This window comes from Triticum aestivum, chromosome 4A (assembly GCF_018294505.1).
Source record: "Triticum aestivum cultivar Chinese Spring chromosome 4A, IWGSC CS RefSeq v2.1, whole genome shotgun sequence".
NCBI classification, from domain to species: domain Eukaryota; kingdom Viridiplantae; phylum Streptophyta; class Magnoliopsida; order Poales; family Poaceae; genus Triticum; species Triticum aestivum.
The window spans coordinates 533829018-533842012 of NC_057803.1; positions in this window are offsets into that span (position 1 = coordinate 533829018).

Consider the following 12995-nt stretch of genomic DNA (forward strand, 5'->3'; position numbering starts at 1 on the left):
TAAGTTGTCATGCCGCCGCCTCACCATCATCATCGCCTTGCCATCTACCACCATTGCTTATCCGCCACCGCTCTGAATCCGTATCCATATACCACCACCAATCCGTATCCATATACCACCACCAATCTGTATCCATATACCACCACCACTACCATATACCACCACCGTGCCATATACCACAACCATATATCCACCACCAATCCGAGTTCTTCTCATATTAGGTTTGTTCTTGAGATCAATCTAAATTCCGATTCGTGTTTCCTTGCATGCGTAGGTCTCGAAAAAAAAGAGTCTGGAGACCCCCGGGCAGTTTTTAGGCCAAAATTTCGGCGACCAAAAATATTTTTCCCTATCCTATTTTTAGGCTTTTCTGAGTCTTTTGAGCCACGTGCCATCATAGTGATTTTTTGTCGCACTTTTTCGTCGTCGCTGCCCTGATTTCTGAAAAAAGAGTGAACAAAATTAAATTTCGTGCCCATCCTATCAGTTTGACGAGGGAAGAGTTTTGAGACACTCGCCATTATAGTGATTTTTCGCAAAAAAAAGAGGAGCGAAAAAAAAGGAGCGCAAAAAAAGAGCGAAAAAAATAGTTCCAGAGTGTGCTTTTCCCTTATTTACGTGCAGCGCCGTGATTTTGTTAGTGTTCTAGGCTCGCGTCTCTAGCACGGTCTAGCCTAGGACCAGCACAGTACCGTCGTCGAGCGTTTATTCAACTTTGCATCTCTGAATTGATTATTGCTGACCCTTTTTGCTACCATACTATAAGCCTTCCCAGCTCCACATACATCTACGTCGTGCGTTTGACTCTTCCTGGCAATCGCTCTATCCAAGCTTTTGAGAATTTTGACTACAACGGTTGCCGATCACCGCTTGCTGCTGGGTAAGAACTGGTAAGAATTTGAGATTTGCTTGACGGATTTGTGACACCCGCCACCACCACCACTTGTTAGTAGTCTGTAGGATCATATTCTTGTGTGTTTCTATTGCTGCTAACCATGCCAGGATCACAAGCCGACGAGACTGACTGGGAGAACTTGACGAACAAGGAGCTTCATGATAAGTTTCAGCAAATGATGAGTGGACAGGTGCAAGATGTGCTAAACAGATTTGAAGAGGCCATGGAGAAGATAGATGGCATGGAGAAGACGTTTGAAACAAAGCTCGATAACAAGTTTGCTGAATTGCTTTCGCGTTTTCCACCACCACCACCGGCTGCTCCTGCCGCACCTCTGCAACAACAGCAACAACACCGACTACCTCCACGTCGGGAAACAACCCTCCGCCGAGCGAGCCGTGTCCCTCTTCAGCCGGGCCAAACTGTTGGTGTTGCTGTTGATACTTCTGTGGCTCCTACTGCTTATGTGGAGGAGGATGATTATGTGGGAGATTACGAGGTTGAGGTTGATCAAAATCAGAACTACGTGCCACCACCAGCACAGCAACCACCAGGTCGTCCACATGCAAATAATGGCAATGGTAGGGCTCACCCTCAGGTACGAGATCATGACCATCTCCCTAAATTAAAATTGAATATTCCACCATTTGAGGGTAGATATGTTCCTGATATATATCTTACTTGGGAGTTAGAAACTGAACAACGATTTACATGTTTACAATATCCCGAGGAGAGACGTGTTCCTGCTGCTGTTTGTGCATTCACTAGTTTTGCATGTGTTTGGTGGTCTGAGCATTGTAGATTATATCCTATTCCAGCTACTTGGGCTGCTTTGAAAACTGCTATGCGTACTCGTTGGGTTCCACCATATTATCAACGTGAATTACTTCAAAAATTGCAGCGCTTAAGACAGGGAAAAAATTCTGTAGAAGAATATTATCAGGAATTACAAACTGGCATGATTAGATGTGGTATTGTTGAGGAGAATGAAGCTATGCTTGCACGTTTTATGGGTGGATTAAATAGAGAGATTCAGACGATTCTAGAGTATAAGGAGTATACTAATATCACTCGTTTATTCCATCTTGCTTGTAAAGCTGAACGTGAAGTGCAGGATCGACAGGCATTGGCGCGGACTAACTTTTCTGCAGGTCGACCTTCATCATGGACACCACGTGCATCATCTACTTCCACACGTTCTGCTACACCGGCGCCTCCGTCGGCTGCCACCTCCAACCGTGATACAATAAAGCAGGCACAATCACCACTATCTGCCAAGAGCACACCTTCTGGGCCTGCAAAGAGCTCTTCTTCATCCATGGCATCAACAGGGCAAACACATGATATTATTTGTCGACGTTGCAAGGGTGGAGGTCATTATGCGAGAGAATGCCCATCTAAGCGTGTGATGATTGTTACTGAGGATGGTGGGTATGAGTCCGCTAGTGACTATGATGAGGAGACTTTGGCTCTTATTACACGTGACAAACACGGTGGAGACGATTCTGATCATGAGACGCAATACATGGCTCCTGAAGATGCTGACAGGTATGAATGTTTAGTTGCTCAACGTGTTTTGAGTGTGCAGGTTACACAAGCTGAGCAAAATCAGAGGCATAATTTGTTCCATACAAAGGGAGTTGTGAAGAAACGTTCTGTTCGCGTGATCATAGATGGAGGGAGTTGCAACAACTTGGCTAGCATGGAGATGGTGGAGAAGCTATCTCTCACCACAAGACCACATCCATATTCTTACTACATCCAATGGTTCAACAACAGCGGCAAGGTTAAGGTAACACGTACTGTTCGTGTGCATTTTAGTATCTCTACATATGCTGATTATGTTGATTGTGATGTGGTACCTATGCAAGCATGTTCCTTATTACTTGGTAGACCATGGCAATTTGATAAAAATTCTGTACACCATGGTAGAAACAATCAGTATACTCTTGTTCATAACGATAAAAATATTACTTTGCTTCCTATGACTCCTGATTCCATTTTGAAAGATATTAATAGAGATAATAAAGCAAAACAGGAGACAAATAAGAGTGAAAATCAGATTGTGGCAAAAGAATTTGAGCACCAAATGAAGCCTAATAATAAACCATCTACTGTTATTTCTGAAATTAAATTGAAAAGTGCATGTTTACTTGCCACCAAATCTGATATTGATGAGCTAGATTTTAGCAAATCTGTTTGCTATGCTTTTGTGTGCAAAGAGGCATTATTTTCATTCGAGGACGTGCCTTCCTCTTTGCCCCCTGCTGTCACTAACATTTTGCAGGAGTTCGCTGACGTCTTTCCATAAGACGCGCCACTGGGATTACCACCTATTCGAGGGATTGAGCATCAAATTGACTTAATTTCCGGTGCTTCGCTACCCAACCGTGCACCATACCGTACCAATCCAGAGGAGACGAAGGAGATTATGCGTCAAGTACAGGAGCTGCTCAACAAAGGTTATATACGCGAATCTCTTAGTCCTTGTGCTGTTCCTATTATACTAGTGCCTAAAAAGGATGGTACGTCGCGTATGTATGTTGATTGTAGAAGCATTAATAATATTACTATTTGTTATCGTCATCCTATTCCTAAGCTTGATGATATGCTTGATGAATTGAGTGGCTCTACAATATTCTCCAAAGTTGATTTGCGTAGTGGATACCATAAAATTCGTATGAAATTAGGAGATGAATGGAAAACAACATTTAAAACTAAGTTTGGTTTATATGAGTGGTTAGTCATACCTTTTGGGTTAACTAATGCGCCTAGTACTTTTATGAGACTAATGAACGAAGTTTTACGTGCTTTCATTGGACGATTTGTGGTAGCCTATTTTGATGATATACTGATTTATAGCAAATCTTTGGAAGCACATTTGGAACATTTGCGTGCTGTTTTTATCGCTCTACGTGATGCACGTTTGTTTGGTAACCTTGGAAAGTGCACCTTTTGCACCGACCGAGTATCTTTTCTTGGCTATGTTGTTACTCCACAGGGAATTGAAGTTGATAAAGCTAAGATTGAAGCTATTGAGAGTTGGCCGCAGCCCAAAACGATCACACAAGTGAGGAGTTTCCTTGGCCTCGCTAGTTTCTATAGGCGTTTTGTGAGAGATTTCAGCACCATTGCTGCACCTCTCAACGAGCTTACAAAGAAGGATGTGCCTTTTGTTTGGGGTACCGCACAGGAAGAAGCCTTCACGGTATTGAAAGATAAGTTGACACATGCTCCTTTACTCCAACTTCCTGATTTTAATAAGACTTTTGAGCTTGAATGTGATGCTAGTGGAATTGGATTAGGAGGTGTGTTATTACAAGATGGCAAACCTGTTGCATACTTTTCTGAAAAATTGAGTGGGCCTAGTCTGAACTATTCTACTTATGATAAAGAATTATATGCTCTTGTTCGGACTTTAGAAACATGGCAACATTATTTGTGGCCCAAAGAATTTGTTATACATTCTGATCATGAATCTTTGAAACACATTAAAAGTCAAGCAAAACTGAACCGTAGACATGCTAAATGGGTTGAATTCATTGAGACTTTCCCTTATGTCATTAAACACAAGAAGGGTAAAGAAAATGTTATTGCTGATGCATTGTCTCGTCGTTATACTATGCTTTCACAACTTGACTTTAAAATATTTGGTTTGGAGACCATCAAAGATCAATATGTGCATGATGCTGAATTTAAAGATGTATTGCAGAATTGTAAAGAAGGTAGAACATGGAACAAGTTCGTCGTTAATGATGGATTTGTGTTTCGTTCTAACAAGCTATGCATTCCAGCTAGCTCCGTTCGTCTTTTGTTGTTGCAGGAGGCGCATGGAGGAGGACTAATGGGACACTTTGGCATGAAGAAGATGGAGGATATACTTGCTACACATTTCTTTTGGCCAAAGATGAGACGGGATGTTGAGCATTTTGTTGCTCGCTGCACTACATGTCAAAAAGCTAAGTCACGACTCAATCCTCATGGTTTATATATGCCTTTGCCTGTACCTAGTGTTCCTTGGGAGGATATATCTATGGACTTTGTTTTAGGTTTACCTCGAACAAAGAAGGGGAGGGATAGCATATTTGTTGTCGTGGATAGATTCTCGAAAATGGCACACTTTATACCATGTCATAAAAGCGATGATGCTGTTAATGTTGCTGATTTGTTCTTTCGTGAAATTATTCGCTTGCATGGTGTGCCAAATACTATTGTTTCAGATCGTGATACTAAATTTCTTAGCCACTTTTGGAGATGTTTATGGGCTAAGTTGGGGACTAAACTGCTTTTTAGTACTACTTGTCACCCCCAAACTGATGGACAAACTGAAGTAGTCAATAGAACATTATCTACTCTGCTTAGGGTTGTTTTGAAGAATAATAAGAAAATGTGGGAAGAATGCTTGCCTCATATTGAATTTGCTTATAATCGTTCATTGCATTCTACTACTAAGATGTGCCCTTTTGAAATTGTGTATGGTTTCCTGCCTCGTTCACCTATTGATTTGTTGCCTCTTCCATCTTCGGAGAATGTTAATTTTGATGCTAAAGAACGTTCTGAATTGAGTTTAAAAATGCATGAGTTAACTAAGGAAAACATTGAGCGTATGAATGCTAAATATAAACTTGCTGGAGATAAGGGTAGAAAACATGTTGTGTTTGCACCTGGAGATCTTGTTTGGTTACATTTGCGTAAAGATAGATTTCCTAATTTGCGCAAATCAAAGCTAATGCCACGTGCTGATGGTCCTTTTAAGGTGTTAGAGAAAATAAATGATAATGCATATAAACTTGAGCTACCTGTGGATTTTGGGGTTAGTCCCACTTTTAACATTGCAGATTTGAAGCCTTATTTGGGTGAGGAAGATGAGCTTCCATCGAGGACGACTTCATTTCAAGAAGGGGAGGATGATGAGGACATCAATACCATTGTTACACCCACAGCCCCTACTGTTACATATACTGGACCAATTACTAGAGCTCGCGCACGCCAATTAAATTACCAGGTACTTTCGTTCTTGGTAATGATTCTAATGTTCATGAGAATATGATGCTGCCTAAATTGGATACATTTGTTTTGCTTACAAATGAAGGGCCTAGCTTCGAGAAGGATGAACATTGGAGCAAGAACACACATGGAGTTGATGGCATGCACAAGGGGATCAAGAACGGAGTTACAAGTGATGATTTCAAGACTTTGAAGCCGCCATAAGGAGTGCATGAAGCCTTGGACGAAATATACAAGATGCCACTTCATAATATTCGTCCATAGGCTATTCTAGGTGCTGCGTCACCTTATTAATGGGCCAGGCCCATGTAATTTCGAAATACTTAAGTATAGGCTATTTTTAGAGTCCGTATGTGTGGGGAAACAAGAGTTAGGGTTGGTTTTTGACCCCACCCTCAAGGGCCACGAAATTCCCCCCTCTTCCTCCATATATACAGCCCTTAGGGCGTCGTTTAGACTTTGGGTTTTGTTTAGATTAAAAGTTCGCCATAGCTGCAACTTCTCGTACTTCGTTTGTGTCCAACGACCAGACCAAGACGTCATAGAACCCCACCTTGATCAATAAAGCTTTCATCTTATATTCGTAATATCCAGATTGCAATCTCAGTTTCTTGCTTGTTCTTCGTTTGCTTGCAGGAAACAGACCCTCGTGGTCAGGTTGATCGTGCTCCGGCGTGGTCAATAACCCCTCGGAAGTTGGTTTAGCGATTGCTAAGGCGCGACGTCTCGCACGTTCGTAGTCAGATCGTCAAGGTCGACTCCCCCAGAAACGATAGCCACCATCTCATCGAAACATCGGGACACCTTTGCCTCTATCAGTGGGGTACCCAACCAAAGGTGTTTTCCATAAGGAAGAGAAACACCAAACCTAGCTAGCTTATGAGGTTCAAAGTTTGAAACTCGAAATTCAAAGAAAAAATTACATGAAGTAAAAGTGGTAGAAGTTTGTAAGATTTCATTAATGATAGCACCATAATCTCCTCATGCACCCTGTTGAATGTGTTGTATCACTTGCTTGTAGTCTGAAGCTACTTCAATATATTCCGTGCCGAGATCTTGCGCTAGAGCCAAGCCCTCCCTGCATGCAATCACCTCAAGCCCTGGAGGATCAACCAAACCTTGAATCTCCTCAAGAGCGTTGCTAGGAAACGTAAGATGCACTCCTCGCGAGTTTTTGCCAGGCCTATGTGCGGGCGCAGGGCGCCTAGTCTTTTTTTGAAGAACATTCATTCCATAACTTAACCATTACAACAGAATCGCTAGCAACCAAGTCACATGCAAAGGTAGGAGTTTGGTCTTTCCACCAAGTGCATGTTGCACCCGCTCGGTAGCCAAAGTTAGTAAGGCTATGGGCTACTTTATTACACGACTAATTACAGAAAATGAACTGAAAATCATCAAAGAAGCAAAAGGGCTACGTGCTTCTCGCAGCACAATCCGATTGGAGAATGAAGAGAGATCATGGTCACCCGAGGTTATAGCATTGACCAGCTGTAGCAAGTCCGACTCGAAGATCACATGAATGCCCATCTCGTTCGCAACTTCAATGGCATGCACACAAGCAGTTGCTTCCGCCTGTAGAGGCGACGCCAGGAGGTCCAGTTTGGCCGCACAAGCAGCGATGAATGCTACCTCTTGAGCTTGCGTTGGATTTCCCCGAAGAGGAAGGGATGATGCGACAGAGTAGCGTAAGTATTTCCCTCAGTTTTTGAGAACCAAGGTATCAATCCAGTAGGAGGCCACGCTCAAGTCCCTCGTACCTGCACAAAACGATAGCTACTCGCAACCAACGCGATTAGGGGTTGTCAATCCCTTCACGGTCACTTACGAGAGTGAGATCTGATAGATAATATTTTTGGTATTTTTGGTATAAAGATGCAAAGTGAAAAGTAAAAGGCAAAGTAAAAAAGCAAAGCAAGATTAAAGTGATGGAGATTGATATGATGAGAATAGACCCGGGGGCCATAGGTTTCACTAGTGGCTTCTCTCAAGAGCATAAGTATTCTACGGTGGGTGAACAAATTACTGTTGAGCAATTGACAGAATTGAGCATAGTTATGAGAATATCTAGGCATGATCATGTATATAGGCATCACGTCCGTGACAAGTAGACCGAAACGATTCTGCATCTACTACTATTACTCCACTCATCAACCGCTATCCAGCATGCATCTAGAGTATTAAGTTAAAAACAGAGTAACACTTTAAGCAAGATGACACGATGTAGAGAGATAAATTCATGCAATATGAAATAAATCCCATCTTGTTATCCTCGATGGCAATGATGCAATACGTGCCTTGCTGCCCCTTCTGTCACTGGGAAAGGACACCGCAAGATCGAACCCAAAGCTAAGCACTTCTCCCATGGCAAGAACTACCAATCTAGTTGGCCAAACCAAACAGATAATTCGAAGAGACTTGCAAAGATAACCAATCATACATAAAAGAATTCAGAGAAGATTCAAATATTATTCATAGATAGACTTGATCATAAACCCGCAATTCATCGGTCTCAACAAACACACCGCAAAAAGAAGATTACATCGAATAGATCTCCACAAGAGAGGGGGAGAACTTTGTATTGAGATCCAAAAAGAGAGAAGAAGCCATCTAGCTACTAACTATGGACCCGAAGGTCTAAGGTAAACTACTCACACTTCATCGGAGGGGCTATGATGATGTAGAAGCCCTCCGTGATGACGGCCCTCTCCGGCGGAGCTCCGGAATAGGCCCCAAGATGGGATCTCGTGGATACAGAAAGTTGCGGCAGTGGAATTAGGTTTTTGGCTCCTCTTTTGTTTGTTTGGGGGTACGTAGGTATATACAAGAGGAAGAAGTACGTCGGTGGAGCTCCGAGGGGCCCACGAGGCAGGGGGTGCCCTAGGGGGGGGGGCGCCCCCACCCTCGTGACCGCCTCTCTGATGCCTTGGCGTAGGGTCCAAGTCTCCTGGATCACGTTCGGTGAGAAAATCATGTTCCCGAAGGTTTCATTCCGTTTGGACTCCGTTTGATATTCTGTTTCTTCGAAACACTGAAATAGGCAAAAAAACATCAATTCTGGGCTGGGCCTCCGGTTAATAGGTTAGTCCCAAAAATAATATAAAAGTAGAAAATAAAGCCCAATATAATCCAAAACAGTAGATAATATAGCAGGGAGCAATCAAAAATTATAGATACGTTGGAGACGTATCAGGCATTCCCAAGCTTAATTCCTGCTCATCCTCGAGTAGGTAAATGATAAAAAGAGAATTTTTGATGCGGAGTGCTACTTGGCATAATTTCAATGCAAATCTTCTTAACTGTGGTATGAATATTCAGATTAGGAAGATTCAAGACAAAAGTTCATATTGACATAGAGAATAATAATACTTCAAGCAAACCAACAAAGCAATTATGTTTCTCAAAGTAACATGGCCAAAGAAAGTTTATCCCTACAAAATCATATAGTTTAGTCATGCTCCATTTTTGCCACACAAGAATGCTCTCATCATGCACAACCCCGATGACAAACCAAGCAATTGTTTAATACCTTAATAATTTCAAACTCATAAACTTTCACGCAGTACATGAGCGTGAGCCATGGATATAGAACTATGGGTGGAATAGTATGATGGGGGTTATGTGGAGAAGACAAAAAGGAGAAAGTCTCACATCAACGAGGCTAATCAATGGGCTATGGAGATGCCCATCGATTGATGTTAATGCAAGGAGTAGGGATTGCCATGCAACGGATGCACTAGAGCTATAAATGTATGAAAGCTCAACAAAAGAAACTAAGTGGGTGTGCATCCAACTTGCTTGCTCACGAAGACCTAGGGCACTTGAGGAGGCCCATTGTTGGAATATACAAGCCAAGTTCTATAATGAAAATTCCCACTAGTATATGAAAGTGATAACCCAATAGACTCTCTATATGAAGAACATGGTGCTACTTTGAAGCACAAGTGTGGAAAAAAGGAATAGTAGCATTGCCCCTTTTTACTTTTTTATTTTTTTTGGGCCTTCTTTTTTTCTTTGGCCTTTCTTTTTTTGGGACAATGCTCTATTGAATGATGATCATCACACTTCTATTTATTTACAACTCAATGATTACAACTCGATACTAGAACAAAGTATGACTCTATATGGATGCCTCCGGCGGTGTACCGGGATATGCAATGAATCAAGAGTGACAAGTATGAAAAGATTATGAACGGTGGCTTTGCCACAAATACTATGTCAACTACATGATCATGCTAAGCAATATGACAATGATGAATGTGTCATGATAAACTGGATGGTGGAAAGTTGCATGGCAATATATCTAGGAATGGCTATGAAAATGCCATAATAGGTAGGTATGGTGGATGTTTTGAGGAAGATATAAGGATGTTTATGTGTGAAAGAGCGTACCATATCACGGGGTTTGGATGCACCGGCGAAGTTTGCACCAACTCTCGATGTGAGAAAGGGCAATGCACGGTACCGTAGAGGCTAGCAATGATGGAAGGGTGAGAGTGCGTATAATCCATGGACTCAACATTAATCATAAAGAACTCATATACTTATTGCAAAAATCTACAAGCCATCAAAAACCAAAGTATTACGCGCATGCTCCTAGGGGGATAGATTGGTAGGAAAAGACCATCGCTTGTCCCCGACCGCCACTCACCAGGATGACAATCAAATAACACCTCATGTTTCAAATTTGTTACATAACATTTACCATACATGCATGCTACGGAACTTGCAAACTTCAACACAAGCACTTCTCAAATTCACAATTACTCAACTAGCATGACTTTGATATTATTACCTTCATATCTCAAAACAATTATCAAGCATCCAACTTTTCTTAGTATTCAACACACTCAGAAGAAAGTTTCACAAATCTTGAATACCAAGCATGTTATTATTAAGAAAATTACCATGCTATTAAGACTCTCAAAATAATTTAAGTGAAGCATGAGAGATCAATAGTTTCTTTAAAACAAATCCACCACCGTGCTCTAAAAGATCTAAGTGAATCACATAGAGCAAAATTATAACGCTCAAAAGATATAAGTGAAGCACATAGAGCAAAACTACATAGCTCAAAAGATATAAGTGAAGCACATAGAGTATTCTATCAAATTTTAATTCATGTATGACTCTCTCAAAAGGTGTGTACAGCAAGGATGATTGTGGCATACTAAAACACAAAGACACAAATAATACAAGACGCTCCAAGCAAAACACATATCATGTTGGTGAATAAAAATATAGCTCCAAGTAAATTACCGATGGAAGTGGACGAAAGAGGGGATGCCTTCCGGGGCATCCCCAAGCTTTGACTTTTTGGTGTCCTTGGATTATCTTGGGGATGCCATGGGCATCCCCAAGCTTAGGCTCTTGCCACTCCTTGTTCCATAATCCATCACAAGAATTCACCCAAAACTTGAAAACTTCACAACACAAAACTTAAAGTAGAAAACTCGTGAGCTCGGTTAGCGAAAGAAAACAAAAACCACTTCAAGGTACTATAATGAACTCATTATTTATTTATATTGGTGTTAAACCTACTGTATTACAACTTCTCTATGGATTATGAACTATTTTACTAACCATAGATTCATCAAAATAAGCAAACAACACACGAAAAACAAAATCTGTCAAAAACATAACAGTCTATAGTAATCTGTAGCTAGCGCAAGATCTGGAACCCCAAAAATTCTAAAATAAATTGCTGGACGTGAGGAATTTATCTATTAATCATCTGCAAAAATAATTAACTAAATATCACTCTCCAAATAAAAATGACAGCAGTTCTCATGAGCGCTAAAGTTTCTATTTTTTACAGCAAGTTCAACAAGACTTTCCCCAAGTCTTCCCAACGGTTCTACTTGGCACAAACACTAATTAAACACAAAAAACACAAAACAGAGGCTAAATAATTTATTTATTACTAAACATGAGCTAAAAGCAAGGAATAAAAATAAAATTGGGTTGCCTCCCAACAAGCGCTATCGTTTAACGCCCCTGGCTAGGCATAAAAGCGAGGATAGATCTAGGTATTGCCATCTTTGGTAGGCAATTCTTCGATGAGGCATATATTTCCCTTAGGAATTTCTTTATTTCTAGTGATTATCAAACTTTTAGGCACAAGATCGAAAAATTCATTTGTAGCAATTGGTTCCTTAATGATAGGAAAAAGATTGGGATGAACACTTATAGATTTAAGATCCGCAGTTTCCTTACTAGATAGTTCACCCTTATTTTTATAAATATACATAAGCTTGGCAATTTTAGTAGGAGGACTTGGAGTATTCTTTACGGAAGAAAAAACGGTTCCCAAGTTTGTAATGATACCCTCAAGTTTATCAAATCTAGTAGAATCTAAGTTTATCTTCTCATTAACTATGGGTTCCTTTTCCTTAATATTTTTCAAAGTCATTACTACCTTAGATCCATATTGAGTAATTTGATTGTGGATCTTTTTATCTAGATTTTCAATCAATTCAATAGTAGCAACTTTATTTTCAATAATTTCAAGTCTTTGCATAACATGCTCCAAAGTTAACGTGGTTCCATTAACCAAAAGAGGTGGTGAGCCAAATAAATCTAACATAGCATTATAAGAATCAAAAGTATGGCTACCCAAGAAGTTCCCTCCGGTAATGGTATCGAGGATATATCTATACTAAGGATTAACACCTACATAAAAATTGCGGAGAAGAACTGAAGTAGATTGCTTCCTGGTAGCTCTATTTTGAGCATTGCAAATTCTATACCAAGCATCTTTTAGATTTTCTCCCTCCCTTTGTTTAAAATTTAGAACTTCATTCTCGGGAGACAACGGAGAAGATATGAGACTAGCCATGACGACAAGCAAACAAACTAGCACACGAGCAAACAAAAAGACAAGCGGAAAAGAGAGGGAGGATAGAGAGAGAGGGCGAATAAAATGGCAAGGGTGAAGTGCGGGAGAGGAAAACGAGAGGCAAATGGCAAATAATGTAATGCGAGAGATAGGGATTGTGATGGGTACTTGGTATGTTGACTTTTTGCGTAGACTCCCCGGCAACGGCGCCAGAAATCCTTCTTGCTACCTCTTGAGCTTGCGTTGGATTTCTCC